The sequence below is a fragment of the Anabrus simplex genome, chromosome 13 (genome assembly GCF_040414725.1).
Source record: "Anabrus simplex isolate iqAnaSimp1 chromosome 13, ASM4041472v1, whole genome shotgun sequence".
In the NCBI taxonomy this organism is placed as follows: Eukaryota; Metazoa; Arthropoda; class Insecta; order Orthoptera; family Tettigoniidae; genus Anabrus; species Anabrus simplex.
The window spans coordinates 72890750-72914331 of NC_090277.1; positions in this window are offsets into that span (position 1 = coordinate 72890750).

The following is a 23582-nucleotide window of genomic DNA, read 5'->3' on the forward strand; positions in this document are numbered from 1 at the left end:
TTCGAGGGTCGTCTAACGGGTTCCCAGTATTCCGCTGGGAAACTGTTTCATTTTCTACTACATTGGGTGAGCAGCAGTGTGCTTCATTTATTATTATTATTATTATTATTATTATTATTATTATTATTATTATTTGCATAGTGGATTATGGCAATCAGGGCCTAAATTTACCTTCGTCTCCATGGCTAGTTTCAGTTTACATGAGTGTTTCCTTTTAACAAAATAATGGCTTGGAAATAATGAATAGACTCAAGAGGTTTGAATGATTGAATACGAGGCCGGAACTCAGCAACCTTACTATGAATCGACTTTGTACTCTGCGTCCTAACGTGCTTGGGCGACTCCCACTGTTGTAATCCCGTGATTGTCCCTCCCCGTTACCCTCCTTTCCTTCTTGTTTATTTTGAGACTGTGTTCATTTATCTCGTTCCGCTCAGGCTTGCAGTTTGTTACGTCCTTTTGAATTGCCTCAACTAATATAACATTTTGTAAATGGTCTAGTTTAAAAAATACATTATTTCTACTCAAAATATTGTTCTTATACTGTACCATGTTACGGAATTTTGAGTTTTGTTCTGGTTATCTTTCAAGTAGAAAGAGTACATGGTCTTGGTTAAACTTTCTTATTCTTATTATTATTACTTCCACTGAACTCTCATTGGTCCCAGCCTGTTTCTTATCGGATAGCTTGCCAATATATCTTTAAATGATTATTACGTCATGTGGATTGGTAACTTCTACGAATTGCTGCATACTGAAACATGTTTGATTCCATGTACACCAACAAATCGTAACAGTTGGTCTCATCTTTTGCGGGGATATGCAAGTCTCGCCTTGTTCAACAGTTCGCAGTAGTAAGCAGCATTGACTGTGCGTCGCTCATGAAACAGAAAAAAAGGCCGCGTCGGTTGCAAGAACCTTGCCGGCCGACAGTCGAGTCTTGATATTGAATGATGCTGCCTCTCCTTTCCTCCGCCACTACTTGTACACACGCGTCCTTGACAGTGTTTGATCACCGAATGTGCAGTCAATCTCTGGCAAATTTCCGCCGCTGTAACTTCTTCACCAGCAAGAAATTTTAGAATTACGCGTTGCGCAGTGAAGGGTGCACCTGTTGCTCCGACATCGTGAGTGTCACTGACGAAACGGCGGGAAATATCTAACAACACGGTCTGCCTATTCGTAACGGTCTCGCCTAAGCACCAGCTATTGATGGTCGGGAACAAAATGATCGACCTTTGCACACATACACGGTGTGTCGTAATTAATAACGCAAAATGGAACAGCTGTAAGTCTTATTAAACATGGGTCCGCATACGAGCCGTTTGCTAGTTAACTAATAATTGGTCGTTACCAGCCATCGCTGACTTCACTGTGTGTAAACGTCAACCCGTTTAGGAAGAGGTACCAATACTTCCTTTAACTACGAGTAAGTACACTGTACAGTCACTGTAAATGTAACTGAACTCTAACGTACTATGTAAGACTTTTTCTTGTTCTTTAAAACAACTGCATCTATATCAAATATCTAAATCTTGCAAACAGCTTGTTTGCGGACCCATATTTATTAAGACAATTTTGGTTCCAGTATCGTGTACATAAAGCTATTACAATTTGCGCTATGAATTACGGTACACAATGTATAAATACACACCGATAAGATTAAATGACCAAATGAATTAATAGGTACAATAAATAAATCAGCAATAATTAAAAATAGAAAATCTGCACTGATAATTTGAAGATGAACTGTGGGGATTTCCAAAAGTAGGTATACAATGCAAATAGGTATGAAATAATGAGCCGTTCGCACATAAACTAGACACATAATATTTGGCACCATCCTTCCCGTACGTTCCCTAGTAAAACTGAAATATCAACGAACGTCAGCAAGTATCGTGAGATGCATGAATTCTGAACTGAAGTTCAGAAGACAAATAGCCTCAGTACGCAAAATCTTAAACAGCTGAAAAAGGTTTACGTACGTTATCATTACGGTGCTTAGATTTATAATCTATCTTACTGAAATGTATTTTAAGGTTATGAAATTATAGACCTCTGATAACAGAACTGTTAAAAAATATTGATATAGATGATTTGTATACACGCTGTATAAGGATTCTTCGAAGTACCAGCAAAAATTCGATTTCTGTTCATGATAGGACAAACGCACCGTGAGCTTTTGACATATGTAGCCAAATAATGTTTGTGCCAAACATCAAGCAATTTACTTAAACAATTTTTTATGCAAAGTACTCTTTGTTGACCACATTTTGAAAATTGTATTGATTCCATGTTTAAAATTAATACTATATGTTGCAGAATTCACAGTCAATATTTTAAATGTATGACCTTCTATAATAGCAGCACTTATACACACTGATTGGTTGGAAATGAGAATTGATCTGATGAACGTGACTGTGTACGTCAGTGGAAGGTGTCTAAAATTTTAAATGTTTCTCGTGGCTGATGTTCGATTTTGCAAATTTTATTTAGTTTGTCAATGTCTGCCTAGTTTCCAGATAGTTAAAACTCCAGGTCTATATGGCCTGACATCGTGGTTAGCCGGTTCGAGTCCCGAAGAGGCAAAAATATTCACCATCAGAATATTGGTCGGCAAGGTAGGAAACCTTCTAATCATTACTGTAGATTGCGTTCTAAAAGCCTCCATTCAATTCCAAACCTCTACGCAGTGCTCATATGGACTGAGGGAATATGATTCGTCCGTCCCATAAACGTTAAGGAGCAGGCCGACACCGGGGTGCACCTTCTCCCTTTCTACCCTACAGTCATTCCATCTCATTAACTCCTTTGTGATTCTGACATAAGGAAGAGCATCGGTCATGTAAACTCGCCACGAAGCTTCATCTCACTTCATACTCTTCCCATAGAGAAGCGGGAAAAGGTTTCCACACACATACATTTAGAGTACAAGTGATATATGAGTGATTCATTGAATGCTATTTGTTTACGTATAACATACCATGGTGTGTACACCCCCAATGGCACTACAGCCCTTGAAGGGCCTTGGCCTAGCAAGCGACCGCTGCTCAGCCCGAAGGTCTGCAGCTTACTAGGTGTCGTGTGCTCAGCACGACGAATCCTCTCGGCCGTTATTCTTGGCTTTCTAGACCGGGGCCCCTATCTCACCATCATATAGCTTCTCAATTCTGATCACGTAGGGAGAGTGGTCATCGAACAAGCCCTCAGGTCCAGGTAAAATCCCTGACCTGGCCGGGAATCGAACCCGGGGCCTCCGGGTAAGAGGTAGGGACGTTACCCCTACACCACGGGGCCCGCTATGGCATATAGAAAGTAGGACATTATTCAAAGTGTACACAGTAAGATCAGCTTCGGATCCGCGCTGCTTACATTGTACAGGACGAGGTGCACGGGAACAAACACAGCCTTGATGGAGTGAATATTCACCACGGTTCTGGAAGGAAGTCTCAAGAACGCACAGAGTTTAGAACTCCTGCCACTATGAGCAAACAAGAGAATGATGTTCCACGCCGAAGACGTAAGAGTTAATTATTGCATAAACATCTAACAAAAGCCTGCACATACGCCTCCCTTCGTACGTAATTGTACTGCAGGTTCGGGGAATATCAAGGTTTCTTCAACTGGAGTGTATCTTGCCCAATATAACTTATATATTTTACTTAAACGGCGTGGTTTGAATTTGGGTCTTATGACGATTGTAACAAACAATTATAGAAGAATAAATATTGGTATTAATAATAACAATTATAATTTAATGTACGGCTTTCACTGCCGGGAGTGTCTGAGGACATGCTCAGGTCTTCCGGTTCAGGTCTTTCTATCTGTCGCACATGGGTGCCCTGCGTGTCTGAATGTGGCATGATGATGATAGTGATATAGAGAGAGGGTGAAACCGTGTGACGGCACGCAGCCTACTCCTGTCCAATAAATCCAAGGGGTCTGTTCAAAGCTTAACTTCTCCATTCGTCGAACGAATCATCATCAACAGCATCAGGTTCCCCACACCATATGAGCACTGCGGAGAAGTTTGGAATTTAATCCAGGATTTTGGCACGCAATCTGGTGATTAGAAAGACCTCTACCGGGTGAGTTGGCCGTGCGCGTAGAGGCGCGCGGCTGTGAGCTTGCATCCGGGAGATAGTAGGTTCGAATCCCACTATCGACAGCCCTGGAAATGGTTTTCCGTGGTTTCCCATTTTCACACCAGGCTGTACCTTAATTAATTCCACGGCCGCCTCCTTCCAACTCCTAAGCCTTTCCTATCCCATCGTCGCCATAAGACCTATCTGTGTCGGTGCGACGTAAAGCCCCTAGCAAAAAAAAGAAAGACCTCTCCTAGCCTGCCGGCCAACATTGTGGTGGACACGAACCGGCCAGTCATAGTGTCAGACCACATAGACCTGTCTTAATGCCTCCGCTACCGCGCGCATACATTTTGATTTGACACCATATTAGCTCCCTGCCCGTCAACTTAGACGTTCCATTTTCCTCCATCAGATGACAGAACTAACCGCATCTCTGAATGGCGGTCTTTGGCCAAGTTTTCGTTAATTCTGCCGGTTAAATACCAAATGTATCTAGGTGCATCCTTTACATCCCAAAACCGTGCAACATGGCCTCTCGGATGGACTTTCCCCTGTCCTTGGAGATTTCGACCACCTCTGCCGTGGTTTGAACCCACGAGCTTAGGAAGTGGAAACGAACCCTCTACCAATGATGCGCATTGACCTTTTTTATACCAATTCTATTTGGTGCAGACATAAGTCCGTTTGCATACAGCAGGATTATTCAGCCTGGGGTGACCTCAACCCACTTTCCAGCAGTGTCAATACAGGTGTCCTTACACTGGAATGGCTAGGAGTTAAGCCAGCAACTTGTCCGTCCACGCCAGTAAGTGGGTATGCATACCTTCCAGGCGTTCTAAATGGCGATACGACCAGACTGACCCACCCAGATAGTTACACTCGGAGAATGAGGGTTCCCATCATCTGTGTTTTTGATATTTCATAGAAAGAACGCTGAGTTTCTCTTAGGTACTTTACAGTGTCCTCTCAAAATGTTTTTATCTAACTTATGTTGTTATTAGCGCATACTTTGTGCATTTTTCAACGTGGACTTACGTTCCAAGACAACGGGAACATGCAAATAATTATTTTAAGACGCTCTTATTGTTTGAGTAGAGCGCGTATAACGCCGAGAGTATTTAACTTACGCTTATGTTTAAATTCTCAATTCACAGATACGAACCGAGTTCAATATATAATGATGGACATTTTACTTCTAAAAGCAGGTTCGTTTTATTGAGGATTGAAATACACCATGTTATTTCCCAATCCTTTTGCTATAATACCCTACTTTTGAACACAATCTCCGTTCAACGCTACGGCCTTACGCCACAGTAATGTGAGGGCCTGTATGGTACCACTCTACTGGTCGATGTCGCGTCGTGCTGCATGGATAAATTGCCCATCATCCACATAGTGCTTCCCGCGGAGTGCATCCTTCATTGGCCCAGGCAGAAGACGCGAGATCCAGGCTGTAGGGCAGAGGAGGAAGAACAGTCCACTCAAGTTTTGTGAGCTTCTGTCACTGATGTGACAGGAGCCCAACGGCTCGCTGTGCTTTTGCCCACTGCCAAGTCTCCGTAGATATTCTGCAAGCGCCTATGAGTATCTGTGATGCCCTGGTTTTCCGCCAAAAGAAACTCAATAACTGCTCTCTGTTTGGTCCGCTAGTCAGTTACAGACGCCATTTTGAAAGCTAGTTATAGCGCTGCCACCTATCGGAAATTAATGGGACTCAACGAGACGAAGCGGGAATATTCAAGGATGTCCCAAACAAAATTCCATTTTTAGAAACAGAAATTGGCCGAGAAATAAACTTTGTTGCGTTATATGCTGAACGCCCCTCGTGATAGAGGACGCTAAATACTGCAAAAAGAAATCTGGAATGTAGTTGTTTTGAAACAGCGCTTCACCGTAAGGCATAATTTGTGCTAAATATGTAATGTGTTATAAGATAGCGCTGTACTGGCTCAGTTGGAGGTTAGCTGTCGTTATGAATACATCGTGGTCAGTCTTACTTTTACTCGTAACATTACTCCCGAACTCTTGTTTCTCATATCACAGGCCCTTACTTCACGAGACTATTACCCACTTTCTCTGTACCACATTCTACTGAATGACATTTATTATCCACATAATATTTGTCCTTTATTTCTAATAAGTAAGTCTATGAAACCCTCAGAACTCTGTGTCCATTACAATGAAATGAAATGAAATGGCGTATGGCTTTTAGTGCCGGGAGTGTCCGAGGACATGTTCGGCTCGCCAGATGCAGGTCTTTTGATTTGACACCCGTAGGTGACCTGCGCGTCGTGATGAGGATGAAATGATGATGAATACGACACATACACCCAGCCCCCGTGTCAGCGAAATTAACCAATTATGGTTAAAAGTCCCGACCCCGCCGGGAATCGAACCCGGGACTCCTGTGGCCAAAGGCCAGCACGCTAACCATTTAGCCATGGAGCCGGACTCCATTACAATAGTGACAGCCTACCGCCACTTTTTGACTGTAATAAGAACAAATTCGGCATTCTCGGTAAAGTTACTCCTGCTAAGAACGAAACGTTGAATGGGGAACAACTAATCCACACCAAAAGCCGCATTCGAAGTGGGATAACTAGGTGAATAGTTGTACGTTAATATTTGGAGTATGGCAGTGAACTTTAACATAAATTTTCTTATATTTACAGAATGAATAAATACGTTATGATTCTAGCCTGCTTTGGGTTTTATCTCCCTTGTAATACAAAAGCGAGACTGACATGAGAGGTGCAATTCCTTTCAAGTTCCAAGAAAGTACAAGAACGTTCTATTTATCATATTTGTAATGAAATACACAATTTTATATACATACATATAAGAATGAGATCTTTCAAACGAGTTAAGGCGACACTCCGGAGATTAAATGGTATATTTATTTAATGAATGGATTTTCACGAAATTTTGTGGGAATGTCTCTTGCATAAAAGTAGAGATATCACGAACATTTCTTTTATATACAAAGTAAATTTTTGTGTTTGAAATGTGTAATTCCATATTTTCATGAAATGTAATTAACATCTTAATTCAGCTTCGTAGTTAGGTACATAATACGTCTTTTAAAAGCACTACGTATCGATTTTTCTGTACATAATTAGTATAAACAGATATATCATACTAAAGTTTGTGTAATTTTTAGGTTCCAAAATTTTGGACTTAAAAATCACTACGACTTCAAAAAATTCTTCAATCAAAAATTCCATATGCAGGTTTCTTAGTATAGCTCTGATACATATACCATACAAATTTTGTTACATCTGGCAAAATATTATGCAAGAAAAATGGGATTTAAATGTAAAATTACAATTGGCAAACAAAGCATTATTACAGTCATAAATTGTTTGAATTCAACGGAATAACTTCATGACAAGAAAGAAATCTCAATCCTTTCAATTTCAGTCATAAAAAGTTTCACCCAAAGATCGATTTTTATCTTCGGACTGTCGCTTTAATGCAAGATGAAAGCAACGGTAACAAATCTAAAATCTAGTATTGTTTAGTGGTAGTATTTTGTGAAATTAATAAAGAATCAACCACACAGAGAGAAAAAAGGCTATGTAATACAAACCACGCACAGTAGTAATTCTTATGCCTGCAGCGACTGCCATTGTATTTCATTGTTAATGATACTCAATTACTTTCTCTTTACAGGGCACGAGGAACTTGCTAGCAGCCACAGTGCAGAAAAGAGGTGAGCTCCCTAATCACCTCCAGACATTATGTTCACATAACTGTTTATGAAAGGTTTATGAATTTACATTTTGCACTATAATATTTATAAATTTATTTGCTTTCATTACTTCACGCACCTCAGGCTTGAATAGGGAACTTAATCATTTTCTTTCCTTTCATCTTTCACCAGTATTCCTTCATTTACTGTCTCACTTGTCCTGCTTTTAGCTCCTTTTCCTACAGACAGAAACATATATAAAATACAGTCACCAGAGGTATACTTTTGTAAGTGGCAATCGAAATAAACAGTAGCTCATTTAATTTTCTATTGTCCACTAGATGCTATTAAAAGGAATAATCAGAGTGATTTGAAAGTTTGTGGTGTATTTCGGTTTCACACATTTCTGCATCCGAAATACTATCCCGTTTACCAAAGGTTCTTTAGGAGACAACGCAACTCTGGTAGGTGAAATAGAACCGCCAACCGCTCCAAGGAATAACACCTTGGATAATCAGATCTTGCTTGTGTTCTGAGGAAAATACTAAATAAAAATATTATGGAGTAAACGGCCGACCGAACAGCTTAATATACTTTAAAACCACACAGCCCCTCAATTATGCTAGCTCATTTGGAGAAAAGGTACTTGAAATTAGAAAATTTCGGAAACATTTTGCGTGCAGAATATTTCAAATGAAACAATCAGCTGAGATTTTAGTCTTTTCATAAGCATCAAGTCGACTTAAAATACAATTTTGTACAATGGAAAAATCTTACGTGCATTGTTCTCTGAGCTGCAGTAGTTTGTCACCAAAGAAGCATACTTTTCTGTTTTTCTTGTTCGTTTCGAGAGAATCAATGTTACATCTTGTAAACACTATTCGACCTGAGCGACAAACGGAAAAAAATGTTGATGTCACGTTCCTAGTGAAACACATGAATGCTAAAAATGTTAAGCGACTTAAAAATTTTTGAACAATCTTGGTTGTGATTCTGATAAAGATGGCTCATAATCTGTAATTCGTAATATTCTTGTTCAGTTTCTCAAACTTGAAATATACTTATCATTAATGCTTTACTCCTGCAAATATGTTCTCTATGCACGTGTGTGTTATAATTTTACAATTAAGAGTTCCCAACAATTTATTTACACTATTCTGCACTTGTTATCTAGTATAAATGATCGCTTCAACTAAATCCTAAGCAATGGACGAAAATAATAAAGTCATAACTTCCAAATTCATTTTACTCAAAACAATGATTTTGCTATTAAGTCGTTAGTCCACTCAGCCGCTTAATTATGTATACTCCGGAAGGAACGAGCTTCTTAGTGGTAACTGCAATCAGTTGACTGGTTTCCTAAATTATTCTCACAACCTTTCTCCGTCTCTATACTAATACCATAGATGTACATCGAGACAGAATTCTATATCAGGAAGATATATTCTGATCGGAGAACAATTTCCAGAAATAGGTGGTATCTGAGTGCGGAAGTTGGTAATGACCAGTCTGCAAGTGACTGTATCTAATTGCTCGCTGACCACTTGTCGTGCACAGTAGTTTCCTCTAGATAATGTTACTGTCTTCCACTAGTCTCAGATACAGCTGGCGAGCGGACCACAGAAGTTAATATAAGTTTAACCAGTGCCGGTAAAGATACAGGACGGATATTAAACAATTTTGTGCTTCACACTAGTCGTATCGCAGTCTTCCTCCATGCCTGATGTGCAAGTAACAGAGCGCTTATCTGTCACTTGTGGATAGAAAAATATTGATGTTTCTCTCTTATCAAGGTAAATTATAAATACAATACCTCTTAACAATATTGACTTAGTTTTTCTGCAATGTTAGCAAGTATTTTTATCTAAGATGCGAGTGCACGAAACCAAAAGGAAGATTCAGATCGATGGTTAAAGATTATTTAAAATTCAAAGCAAATGTGAGGTATGAAGTTTTAGTTTCTCTGTGATATTCATGTTCTTTAACTCGTCGACATTATAAGGTGTTAACGTTAGCTTTGAGAACGTAAAATCTGGACTATGTTAGTTACACCAGTCTTTAGTATGTGAGCCCTGGTGTAAATGATGATAAATATATTTACATGCCTCCACACCCCCAACAATGGCATAATATCTCCGAAGGGCCATGGCCTACCAGGCGACCGCTGCTTTGGCCTAAGGCCTGCAGATTACGAGGTCATGTGGTCAGATGTACTTGCTTAGTCTGCATGAATTGTTGTATGTAGAAGTGCTGCCGTTCTGAAATATGGAACAAGTATTTCTTATGAGCTATATAAGGAAACGAAGGATGTTTCAATCAGATATTTTGTGATTAAGGGGGTGAAATAGGGTTAAATTCTCTAATTACAATATTTAATTCCTACACTTCCCACAAAGCTAACGAGCTGCAATTTGGAGCATATTTTTGCTTTGATTTTTAAACTTTACGTCGCACCGATCATGGGACAGGAAGGAGCTAGGAGTGGGAAGGAAGCAGCCGTGGCCTTTGCATTTGCCCCAACATTTTCTTGCTGTTAAAATGGGAAATCACGGAAAACCACCTTCAGAGCTACCGACAAGGGTGGTCGAACCCACTATATCCGAATGCAAGCTCACAGCTATGCGCTCCTACCGCAAGGTCAACTCGTTCTGTGTAGATGGCTTTTTAAGCCAATTAGGAAAAGTGAACACGTTTCATTTCGATGTGTTCAGGTTAAAATTAAAAAAAACTCATTATCCCCTGATAAGAACGGGCATTCAGGTAATTACCAAACATTTGATGTCATTTATGGGCTATGAACTCATACACTCATTCAAGTTGCCTGCATATACTCTGGAGGAATTTTGATAAGTCTGCGTTAAACGTGGTAGAAGAAGATGTTCCATAGCCACAAAGCAGTGACCAGCAAGTATACATTTCTTCGCTACACAGCTATTTCGAGCAGTGAAAGGGAATGGGCATTAATTCCCCGAAATATTAAAAATAGTGTAATATTGGAGGACAGATTGTTGGGGCTGTTTAACTGGTAGAGAAGAGCCGTTTGGTAGGACTTCCACCGCTTCATTTAAGACAAATTACACTAACGTTTAGTAGTATGATGTCATGTGGACGTCACGTAGGCACCTTCCATATTCCCTGCACGTTTGTTTCGTATATACCAAGGCCTCTCAAACGCCCAAGATCTTACGTGTGAAAAACGAGGCGCAGAGGTTCTGTGAACTGTGCATCGCTTCGACTCGGCTTTGTTCGGACCAGCGTTTAGTCTCGTGGCGACTCGGCTAAGCTCGGCTCAACTCGACTCGGATTGTGGAGCGGTGCAGAGCAAGTGGGGAACCGGGAGACTGGCGGAGCGAGAGAGACAGGCGTAGGGAAAGAGAGAGCCAGAGCTACTGCTCATCGTGGAGAGGAGGTCTGCACTCTAGTCAATCTAGCGAAGTCATCTTATGCAACTTACACCGCGCAATGCACTGGTGCATGAACCATGAGAGGCCGTGGTATGTACGCTATGATTCAGTGGGACGGCAACTGAATATGATACATGGGGAAGTTTCTCTTCTCTGATTTTATAATAAGCTCCTTCAGTTACGCCAGGCTTTCTTACAGCACTGATGTGCAATGTATTGTAGCTCCATAGAACCTCTAGCCTGAGTGTTTACCATGCTTACACATTCTGCAATATTACCAAGATTTCTGTGAAAGGAATATTTCGAAACTGATGAGGATATGCTGTCGCTCGCTGACGGGTATGTTTGTCTTTCTCAAATGTCACTGGTGAGTCTGTGACTGTGGGTGCCAATCCATGAGCCACAAACCCTTACACAGTGGTGGAAAACATTACCAGACTTGAGATCTAGTTGTTGATGGTTATTCATCCTGAGGAACGCCCGCTTTTTCCGAGCGATTCTGTTCCCAGTTTGAAATCTCCAGCTTTGTTGTTCGAAGTTCTTAGAACCTTCGTAGATAAGGCGACGCCGTACCAGACGGTTAGTTGCTGACGTGTTGACGTGACATTTCCTGTTTAACAATATCTCTCAGTCACTCCAGGACCTACAACCGCTCCTTTGTAGTCACTGCCGCGAGGCTATGGAATACCCTACCTACTACCATTAGGGATTTGCGTTCTCGTAGGAGATTTAAGATGGATTGCCGAAATCACTTTCTGAATACTTCTAGCTGACTTTTCGATGTGTGTAGTGTGAATGAGTGCGTGAATGAGCATATTTTCATAAAAAGTAGAATTATATTCGTTAGTTATAGGTTTTTACTGGGTTTACGTCTCTTATTATCACTAGTGTTAGTTTTATATTTATTATCATGTACATTGTCGTGTTGTACATTCTATAATGGTTTTTATTACAATCTCCACATTTTCTATTAGTACTATATTTTTTTTAAATTGTTGTATTTAAATATTATACTGTATGTATGCTAATTATTTTAAATATTGTGGTTAAGTGTAAGAGAGGGCCTTGAGCCCTAACTTCGCCACGAATAAAGACGAATTACTTACTTACTTACTTACTTACTTACTTACTTACCTACTTACATTTCATCATGTCTGACTTTAGTTCGACCCTTAATCTCTTTGTTGTCCACCTTGGTGTCGGCGAGGCAAAAATCAGGCATACGAAAGACGTGACCTGTCCAAGGAAGTCGACGTTTCACGATGCTTATGGTACAGGCTCCTTCCAAGATACTGATGTTAATGGACTGTCTGGATGAGTCTGTAAAGGAGTAATTGGTTCTCGGAAATGGAACTGGCTTTGATTCCCAGTCAAGAAATTGAGTAAATTACCAACGTGGTTTCCACTTTTTTAGAGGCACTCAAACATGAGTAGCAGGTTCATTCCTGGACAGCAGAGTATGAGGTATCCACTCACCTACTGCCCAGGTTATGCATAGTAAAATCGAATACTTTGCACTCCTCCAGAGGTCACGAGTGTTTTCTTTTCCATAAGATCAAAATTTGGTGGGAATATTGGTACAGTAATATGTAGCTAGTAAAACTCTGGTGCATCACATGTGAAGAGTTCTGTAGCGGTTAAAACGTGAAACAGTGAAGCGAGAGAGAATTGCTACAGCAAAATACTACATAATACCAGGAATGTGTGTAGTGAGATTACAAAAGTCACGTTTGCAGTGCTGATCCGCGATCTCACCTCATGACAAGTGCTTGCTCGCTCTAGATAAGGGAATGTGATGACAGTTAATAAAGGGGACCCACGAACAATCGATAGCTGTACAGCACAGTGTTTTGTTTTGTGTTCAAACGGCTCCAAATGTTACGAACAGCCTGGAGTAGAAACGCACTCCACTGCCACCAACTTGATCACATACAGTCTGGGAACGTACATAGCACTGCCTTTGGTAAAACAGTCTCCTTGTAACGAACTACATTTGGAATCCGTGCTCATAGCACCCTAGAGCCAATTCCTCTTCCAAGCGATGAATGAAACAGAACTGATTTGTCATCTTTTAGATTCTCTGCACTCAAGTGCCTTGAATGCAGGTGAGCCAGGAAAAGCATCAGAATTCAGATGATCAAATCAGAATTGGTATTATGAGAAGCGAGTTACTGAAATTAAAATATATTGGTGTGTAACTCTGTGACCTATAGTTCGAAACTTGCTGTTGAGTGTTATGTGTAGAGTCTGGACGTTGAGTCAGTAATATGTTAGAATGAAAACTACTTTTGATATGAATAAGTCTTCTGACCTGGGGGGGGGGGGGGTGTGATCCGATAATTTGCGTAACGTAACAAAATGTATAATGGAAGTGCCGTGAAATAGCAACAGTGAGGTTGGGCGGTGCACGGGCTGTAGATTTGTATAAATAGAGTGTGCTGAAACAGAAGGCACTTGTTTAAGATAGCGCCACTGGCAACTACATCTACGCTGCATTATGTTGGGCGTGGTAGTACTAACATTTAGATCAATGGCCCCACTCTTACTGTAGATCTATTATATAATTCCCTAGCCTCCTATTTAGGCTATATCTTCTCGATAATAATAATAATAATAATAATAATAATAATAATAATAATAATAATAATAATAATAATAATAATAATAATAATAATAATAATAATAATAATAATAATAATAATAATAATAATAATAATGCTTCAGAATTTCAAATCACAGATACTGGTCAAATAAGGAAGGTAAAGAAATTCAAATATTTGGAAGAAACAATTCAAGAAAATCCGCTGTAGATGAAAAGATACACAAGATGAAAGTGCATACGGCATATCTAGGAGTATCTACAACAAAAAGTGTTTATCTAAAATCTCAAAATACAACACTACAACACAGTAGTGAAACTGGAATGCCTGTACGCGAGTAAATGTTAGTACTGAAATAGAAGTGGAATAAATTAGAAGTTCTGGATAGAGGAATTTACGGAAAATATTCGCTTCGTTAAGAAGTACGGAACTGTGGAAATGGTGAAACATACCGGAACATAGAAAACATAACATCTACAATGCGGGAGAGACGATTGATATTTTTTGGACATTTGTACAGAAGGGACGACAACAGGTTATCGAAATAGATCTTCGAGTGTCTTTGGAACAAGAACTCAACGACAACCTGGATTCATGAAGTGAAGGAAGATTTGGAAAGAAACAGCACAAGGAAAGATTCAACAGAGAGAGAGAGGTTTTTTAAAAATAAAATGTTAAAAATGGAAGGATTTCAAGTTCGCGAGAGAAAGAAAACAGGCTCAAAAGGGTCTGAGGAGAGGAGGAGGAGACATAGTGATCAGATGAAGGAGTATTCGAGGGAGAAAAAGGAACAGCAAAGGATGAAGCATTGAAATTGTCTCGTGGTCCATAAAGGACCCTAACGGAGAATTATTATTAATGTTATTGGCTGTACGTCGCACTAACTACTTTAACGGTTTGCGGTGACGCCTAGGCGTCGGAATTTAGTCACGCAGGAGTTCTTTTTCGTGCCAGTAAATCTACCGACACGAGGCTGAAGTATTTTAGCACCTTCAAATACCACCGGACGGAGTCAGGATCGGAGCTGCCAAGTTGGACTCAGAAGGCCAGCGGCTCAACCGTCTGAGCTACTCAGGTTCATGGCTGGCGGTCATCTAAAGTCAACAGCCGCTGATGATTTAGTTAGTGTGTTGAAATAAAAGGCACTAGTACAGAAAAAATTGTGAGAGAAGATGATCCTTATAATTTATGTGTTTTGTTATCGTATTACATGAACAATCTACTGCAAGGAATAACGTATGTATTTCAACAAGACCTATAAAAGTAAAGTATTATCATCTTTACTAAAAATATATTCATCCTCACTTGATTTTCGCAAAGAGAAGATTTCTCTACCTCTGTTCTTTTATCAGATGTGTCATCAAGCTGCTCTTCCGTAATGCAGCGACAGTAACGTACATTCTAGGGGTTCTATTAGACAGTAGTCTACCCCTAGTGTTTATGGAAATTTCAAAAAAAGAACTGACGTCCAGTTTCCGCGTTACTTTGACCTATTATTGCCTACACATTTCGGCTCTGGTTATGTGTTACCGGTGCCGATGTATGGCCTGTAAATAAACCAGTTGAAGGTCTTTCAACTGTGGATGAGCTCGAAGCGGGAAATCATACCCTCGAAAAACGCAGCAAACTAGCCTATTTATGTTACGAATGCAGTTTGAGACGTCGGTGTAGAATATTATTGTGGACGCACTACATCCAACAGTGGTTGGACATCACCGATATGTGAAACAAAATCTTGGACGAGAACGGAACAAGAACATGAAGAGGTCAAAAATTAAGTTTCCTTTAAGTGTTTGTAATTCTGATTTCGGATCTTGCTTTAGTTTGCTTGCCATTGCTTTAGTTAGTGGGCAAGAAACTGCTATCGCAGCGCATCTGGTCTTACGAGCGACACGCAAGTCATACTCTGAATGTCATTACTTAGCGTTACTCAGCTTCCATGCTGGAACAGTCAAACGTGAGGGTCAGACTTCAGTGGAAGCTGTGTTTTGCACTGGCTTGATTTTTGCGTCTTTTATTAGTAGAAGTGTCGCATGATCTGCTCTTCTGTAATGCAGCGAGAGTAACGAAATTTCTAGGGGTTCTAATAGACAGTACCCCTAGTGGTTCTGCAAATCTCAAAGCAGAAGTGTTGTGCAGGCAGTCTCACATATTAATGCCTAAACTTGCATGATAGATGCATCCATCAAGAACTAGCAACAATTATCATTAGACGCGGGAACTTTAGGGTGTAATCACTTAGAATCCTAACTAATTTGCTTATTGGGAAATATCCTTTAGTACATTCTTCTATTTTGTAGCGAGATTAACATACATTCTAGAGGTTGTAATTGGCCATACTCCTATGTTCATAAAAAATTCATAGCAAAACAGTTGTGCAAGCCGCATCGGTATGTTTGCATTCTGACCTATTACTGCATAAAATTCTAGGCTCTAAATATCGTAATCATAATCAACATTGACCTATAACTCTCCCCGATACCAAATCCTACGTTAAAATATTCCACCAATCCCTGTTGAACTAGTGCTTCTCCCTGCCAATTTCCCACGACGTCCACTCTCTTGCCAGCTCATCCCACCACTGCAACCTCGGTATACAAAAATGCCGAGGTATTTCTGATATACTCTCTCTCATAGTTCCTGACATTCTTGATGCATGACCAGCCCACTGAATTCGACTAGTTTGTGATCCGGTATCCATCCATCACACTAGATATCTCTTTGTTTGTCCCCCGCTTCTACACTCCTCCATTGTTGACAGGCCTAAGGATTTTTCTCTTCGCCTTTGTTTCAAAGATATCGGCCTTCTCTCGGTCGCTATTTGTAGCTGTGCATGTTTCCAAGTCGGGTGAATGGTGGAGTTGCAGACAGGAGGTTTAGATATCAATGTATTACGCAGGCCAAAATGAACACCTGTTTCCTGCCTGAATACTCTCCTGTTCATCCTTTACCTGCTGGTTGTAACTACGTGTTCTACTGTTAATATCATTAGACTGAAAATCAGCAGTTTAATACTAGGCCACCTTGTTAAGGCGACACTCCAGAGATAAAAATGGGTATTTTGTTCATTTTCGTGAAATTATTTTCAGACTGAAATTGAAAGGATTGAGTTTATTTTTTCTTGTCACGAAGTTATTCCACTGAATTCAAACAATTGATCACTGTAATAATACTTTGTTTGCCAATTGTAATTTTACATTTTAATCCCATTTTTCTCCTATAATATTCTGACAAATGTAACAAAATTTGTATGGTATATGTATCACAGCTATATTATGAAACATGCGCATGGAAGTTTTGATTGTAGAATTTGTTCAAGTAGTGGGGATTATTAAGTCCAAAATTTTAACGTAAAAAATGCACAAAATTTAGTACGATATATCTCCTTATATAAATTATGTACAGAAAATCGATACGTAGTGCTTTTAAAAGAAGTATTATCTACCTAATTACGAATTTACAATAACCTGTTAATTAAATTTCAAGAAAAAATGGAATTAAATATTTTAAAACAATTGGAAAACGATTTTATATGAAAGAAATTTTCGTGATATCCCTACTTTTATGTAGAAGTGACATTCCCACAAAATTTCGTGAAAATCCATGCATTAGGTAAGAAGATATTTTTTCCCTCGGAATGTCCCCTTAATACTCCTACTAAACTCCTGACTGGTGTAAGTCGATACGTATCAAAAGAGACCTTAAAGGTTGTCAAAACGTAAATTTGACCATGTTTATGCACAATAGTTTAAAGTATATTAATTATATTTCTTGACTTATTATCAAACACTTCTACGTCCTGAGACCACACTTACCGAATTATAAGCCTTTGATAAAAATAAAAACTGAAGTTATATGACCACTTCCAACCTAAGCAGTACTGCAATATACGCAACTTGTGCCATGCATTACTCATTAATCTAGCAGTGAAGAGAGACATTTTTGATTCCATGAGGTATTCTAGATGATGATTGAGGAGCGTATTAAATATCACAGCTGAGAAACTCTTCGTAAATTTCTGTCAACCCCCCATAGATCAACGCGCCACTTATAACACGGTAGTTGTGAAACTGTCGACTACGTCTCACCAGTATTAATTTCCACCATTTATTCAAGGTGGTACGAGATCCTCTCCTATTTTCGTCTGATTAAACCTTTTGCGACCAATGATACTTGTCAAGTAGAATAAAGCCCTTCATTTCGTCTGAGATGTACCACCAACGTTCCCTACAGACGCTAAGGTAATATCGCTGAGTTATACTTCGGAAAAATGTAATTAATCGATTTGCCCAGTGTACCGCAACCTGTATAACACTTCTGTACGAAGTTCTGTATTAGACCTAAATCATCGTGACACTTTTGGGGTTTATGCAGCAGTTCTTAATACAAAACATCCATGGATTCTACTTTTCATTTCAGAAGTAACAAATAATATTCACTTCTTTTTTCTTACTGTGTTCTTTCTTCATAGAAAGTTTAGTTCATCTCCCGTTTTATGTTGCCCGCATAACGATAGTCGTGCCATGTGCAAGCATTTCTAGGCGGACTACGGGTTACTTTCGAAGTTCAGTCTTACTCCACCAGGCGGCAGTGCAGTGGAGATGTGTGACTGAATTTCGATTAACTTCAGGTTATTCTCAAAAGTGTCACCATGGATATTTTACAGCATAACACTGAGTGCGAATGGACATTTTTCGATCTTCACAACTCCGACTAACAGTAATTTTACTACACACGTTCCGTAACAGGGTGCATTTGTAAACACGCCAAAGATGGAGAAATTACAGTTTAATCACTCATTATTTTAAACACATACAGATATTCCAGTCTGACAAAAATGTTGCTTGCATGTGGTGTGTGCCTTCAACGATCCATTAGCACTTTATTGCAACTATGTTGGGTGAAACACGTGTATAGAAGGCGAACTCCTGAGCATACAGTCTCCGACCTTCGGCTACACTCCGACGAGATTCTCCTTGGATTAAAATGATGTCTGTGTATTTGTCGTTGCCGGACCCATGGTGTAGGGATAGCGTGCCTGCCTCTTACCCAGAGGCCCCCGGTTCGATTCCCGGCAAGGTCATGGATCTTTGTCTGCATCTGAGGGCTCGTTCCAGTTCCAGTCAGCCTACGTGATTACAACTTAGGAGCTATCTGACGGTGAAATGGTGGCCCCGGTCTAGAAAGCCAAGAATAACAGCCGAGAGGATCCGTCGTGCTGACCTCGTAATCTGCATGTCTTCCGGCTGAGCAGCGGACGCTTGGTAGTCCATGGCCTTTCGGGGGTGTTGCGCCGTGGGGTTCAGTTTGGTTTGGTTTGATTTTAGTATTCGTCGTTGCTGAGCGCATGCGCCTGCGCCATTGTCTATATGTATTGCTTATATACCTAATACCAGCCAGGGGAGGGGGAGGGGGGGCGCATTTGACGGGGAGCGCAGCGAGCTGCCGTTCGGTTGTTATCTGATATACCTGCAGGCAGTAGTACCCCTGTGAAAATCAGTTATTAGGCATCCCATTCATCTTTAATGCACGCGGGACACTTATAAGTAGAAAGTACGACGCTAACAGGCCAGTGACTCTTAGAATATTGATTAATAGCTCTGTAAATCTCGATTTCTGTCTATATGTGAGTGCTTGATGATAAAATGTAGAGGATGATGTTCGCTTCACCGTGTTGCAACAGAAAATTCAAGGTCTTGTCCTGCCAAAGCAATTGTTCCTCATTCACATTGCTTTTACTTACTGGAGTATCACGTGGTCAGCGCGACACTAATCTCACCTATATTGCTTAGATTTAGTGACTGGGATCACCGTCTCTCAGCTCCTCAACTGGCCGGGAGTTGAACGAAAGCCTCTACTACCACCGCATCATGAGGTTCCCAGTGCAATGATATGACACATAACATAGCACGTTACTTTTAATAATTCACGAAAATACTGCGCAGCATGTCTATCCTCAAGTCGAATGATCCCGGTGACCGATCGAGGCGATGACAGTAGACTCCATATTTTCTCTCCTTATTAATTTCCATCATTAACACAAGTTGGCACCCTATAAGCCTCTCCGGCTATACTCACATTATAAATGAAAGTTGTCAATTAAGAACAAACACATCGCTAATGAGAGAACGAACAGCAGTATTCTGTTCACACACAACTAGCTTTGTGGCTCCTGCAGCATCAGCGGTGTCGACTGAAATACGATACTTTTAAGTTCAGATGTTTAAGTTTTGACAGTTCATCAACATAAAGAGAATATCGAGACAAGATAACCTTTCACTAATTGAGGGAACAAATTTCATTATGGCGTCAAGTCTATATGGATTGTCGGTTCGAGCCCTGTCTGTCGAAAAACATTCACCATCAGAAAGACGGCTGACAGGGTGGGGGAGGTGTTGGTATACAATTTATAATCGCTTGGTTGCATGTCAGAGGCATGGATTCAATTACAATTACAAACGTTTCCACAGTGTTCGTAAATCGAGTTAGGGCGTATGGCCCAGTTGATGGTGATTCGTCCATCGGATAAGGACGTTAAAACGTGAGTGGACTCCTTGGTGATATTGGACAAGAGGATGCTCTTTGCTGGCAGCGGATTTCACTCTCCACCGTCAAACTATAACATACAACGTCTTTCACCTAATTAATACCTCTAAGAGGATTGACGTCAGAAGGGGAATATGGTTGTAAAAACTCGCTACGAAGATTCATCTCACCTCATACTCGAACCTGTAGAGAAACAGGAGAGAGGTTGTACATAAATTACATGGCTACCACCACGACATTTGTGTGAAGACCCACTTCCATGAGTCAGATGGAACGTGCGTATACAGCCTGTGATAGGTACCACATAACTTTGTGCCAGACGACCTCCATGACAGAGTATGGAGAAATGTAGTCCAAAATAAAGTGGCAATGTCAATGTTAAATTCTGTACTTGCACCTTCGAGTGCAATTATGCTATCATTGTAAAGTACACACACAATTTTCATTAAGTGAAAGTACTCAAAATATGTCCTTATATTATCTAATTCGAAGTTTCATCAGCGCTGACAATATTCATCACAAATTCATTTTATTTATGGAAGGGACGTGTATTTGTGTCTCAAAACCCCGGAGCGTGTAATTTCATCGCTTTAATAACAACCAGCCTCCGTAGCTGGAGCGCTGACCTTCGGGGCCCAAGTAGGCAGGTTTTATCCTGACTCTGTTGGGTGATATTTGAAGTTGCTCAGATAAGTCAGCCTTACGTTGGTAGATTTACTTGTACGTTGTCCAGCTCCGTGGATAAATGGTTAGCGTGCTGGCCTTTGGTCGAGAGGGTACCGGGTTCGATTCCCGGTCGGGTCGGTGATTTTAACCTTAACTGGTTAGTTCCCTCGGCTTGGGGATTGGGTGTTTGTGCTGTACCCAACATCCCTGCAACTCACACACCACACATAACACTATCCTCCACCACAATAACACGCAGTCACCTGCACATTCCAGATGCCGCCCACACTCATCGGAGGGTCTGCCTTACAAGGGCTGCACCCGGCTACAAATACCCACATGAAATTATTATTACTGGTACGTTAAGACATACTGCGGTACGAATTCCGAAAACTGTAAGTATAGTTAGTGGGCCTTAACTTCTTCAGTTACCAATTGGACTCCAAATATATGATCACTGATCATCGAAGTCACCCAGCCTGGACGGCCCTTGCATGTCAGCGCACCGGTTTTCATTCTCTGTAACTTTAGTTATTATTATTTCACGGCTGTGTTTTGAGTTATTTTCAGATAATCCTTTCAAACTATGAACAAGTCTCGACAACTGGGAGCAAAAAAGCTAATTAAAACACACTAATTAGCATGAAAAACAGCAGAGAGGGCCGCTGAAGAACGAACAAATTAGAAACTTGGTTAAAATAATAATTACTGGATAAAGTTAACAGTGGCTTTAATGTTAAGTGGAGTTGCATCGGTATTTGAATTACTGCACTCTAATTGTTTATGAAATACCGTGGAGATGTGTGGCATGGTTACATATCATGTTCGTGTTCTTGAGAACTGAAGGAGGAACTGGTTTATCACAGCTTCTTCGGATGTACAATCGGGAATTCGATGCATTCACAACTTTGAGCACTTTCCTACAGTGAGTCAGAATATTAGGAAACAAATCCCTACTCAGAACTGACACAAGTTCAGTTCTAGTGACAATATGTAAGGGAGATTCAAACGAAAATGTAACACTCACTACAACGTGACCATGGAATGGATTTATTGAAAAGTAATTACCAAAAGCGTTATTAAGTTTATCCCACTAAGAGACGAGACGATCAATAGCAGTTTTGTACAAAGAGGTAGGTCACACAACCCCACCCGCTCTTGCACTTCCTCACCCGACTGAAACAGTCAAAATTACAAGGTGAAAAATACTGGCTCTACGCAGGGCATTGAAGTGTTTCCCTTCGCCAGATTGGAAGTATGGGGGAGAGCATTATCATGCAACAGGATGACTCCGCCCGACAGCATACGAGGGCGTTTTGACTTTTCGGCGCGTCGCAGTTTCTGAAAAATGTGTTCATAGCGCTGTGCATTGATTGTGGTTGCAAGCTCGAGGAAGTCAGAGGAAGCTTGCAATGAAAAAAAGGTCATCATGACTTTACCGGAGTTTGTGGGAACACCTCTGGATTTCATTGGCCGGGGAGAATGGACGTGCAGTGTTCGTATACACAGCAGACAGTTTTGCGTACTCCAGCGTGCGAGCCACACTTCCCTGCTCTTCTTTACTTGCTTCCATTTGTACAGCCGGACGAACACACGAGACCAGTCCGCGCACCAACAACTGTGAGGTGTCACTATGCAGTTCTCCCACCACAACAATGTTGCCACCATCCGCGCAGAAAGTATGTTATGGTGGGTGATCTGTTTTCATTTCACCGCCCCTTATATTTCATATTGCTATTCTTTTGGCACATTGCAACCAATGATTCACATTACCGAATTTTACGGAAGCAAACACAAGAAATCTTAGCGTTTTCAGACCGAGTTGTTTCTGCGGACATTTTGTTGAGTAGCAGTGTTGAGGAAATGAAAAATACAAGGTACCGGAAACAGAGCCCACATTACCGGTCATAATCAGATAAAACTAAACAACTAGGTCATCCAAAGTAGTCAATTTGTTTCTTGAAGGAAAAATGGACGAAATGATACAGGGCCGTAACCAATAGTAGAGTTCGTGAGCGACTTCAACGGACGACATTCATACTACCAACTAAAGAACATGATGCAGGAACTTGAGGTCTTGGAGGATAATCATCCTAACTTAAGAGATAAGAACGGCTAGGCTAGGAACAAATACATTGATAGGATCAGGATTATAACCTCAGAACTACTAAACTTTCGGACTAGCAGTTTCTAAAGTCAAACTTGCAATTATTTGAGCTCATAGACAATATAGAATCGATTATACAATCGTTACCTACTTTCCTCTGTTGAAAATTAAATCTTATTGGAAGAATTTTTATTTTGTAGTATGCCCTTCACTTCTTATTCTATACATTCGTGAAAAATACTTTCAAACATCGTAAACTTCAGCCATGATCAAACCAGCGATATATCAGTAACGCAGAACCGAGTGGGTTGGTCGCGGAGTTAGGATGGCGCAGCTGTGTGCTTGCATTCTAGAGAGGGTGAGTTCGAATACCACCATCGGCAGGCCTGAAGGTGGTTTCCCGTGGTTTCCCATTTCACATCACGCAAATGCTGGGGCTGTACCATCGCACTTCTAGCCCTTTCCTGTCCCATCGTCACT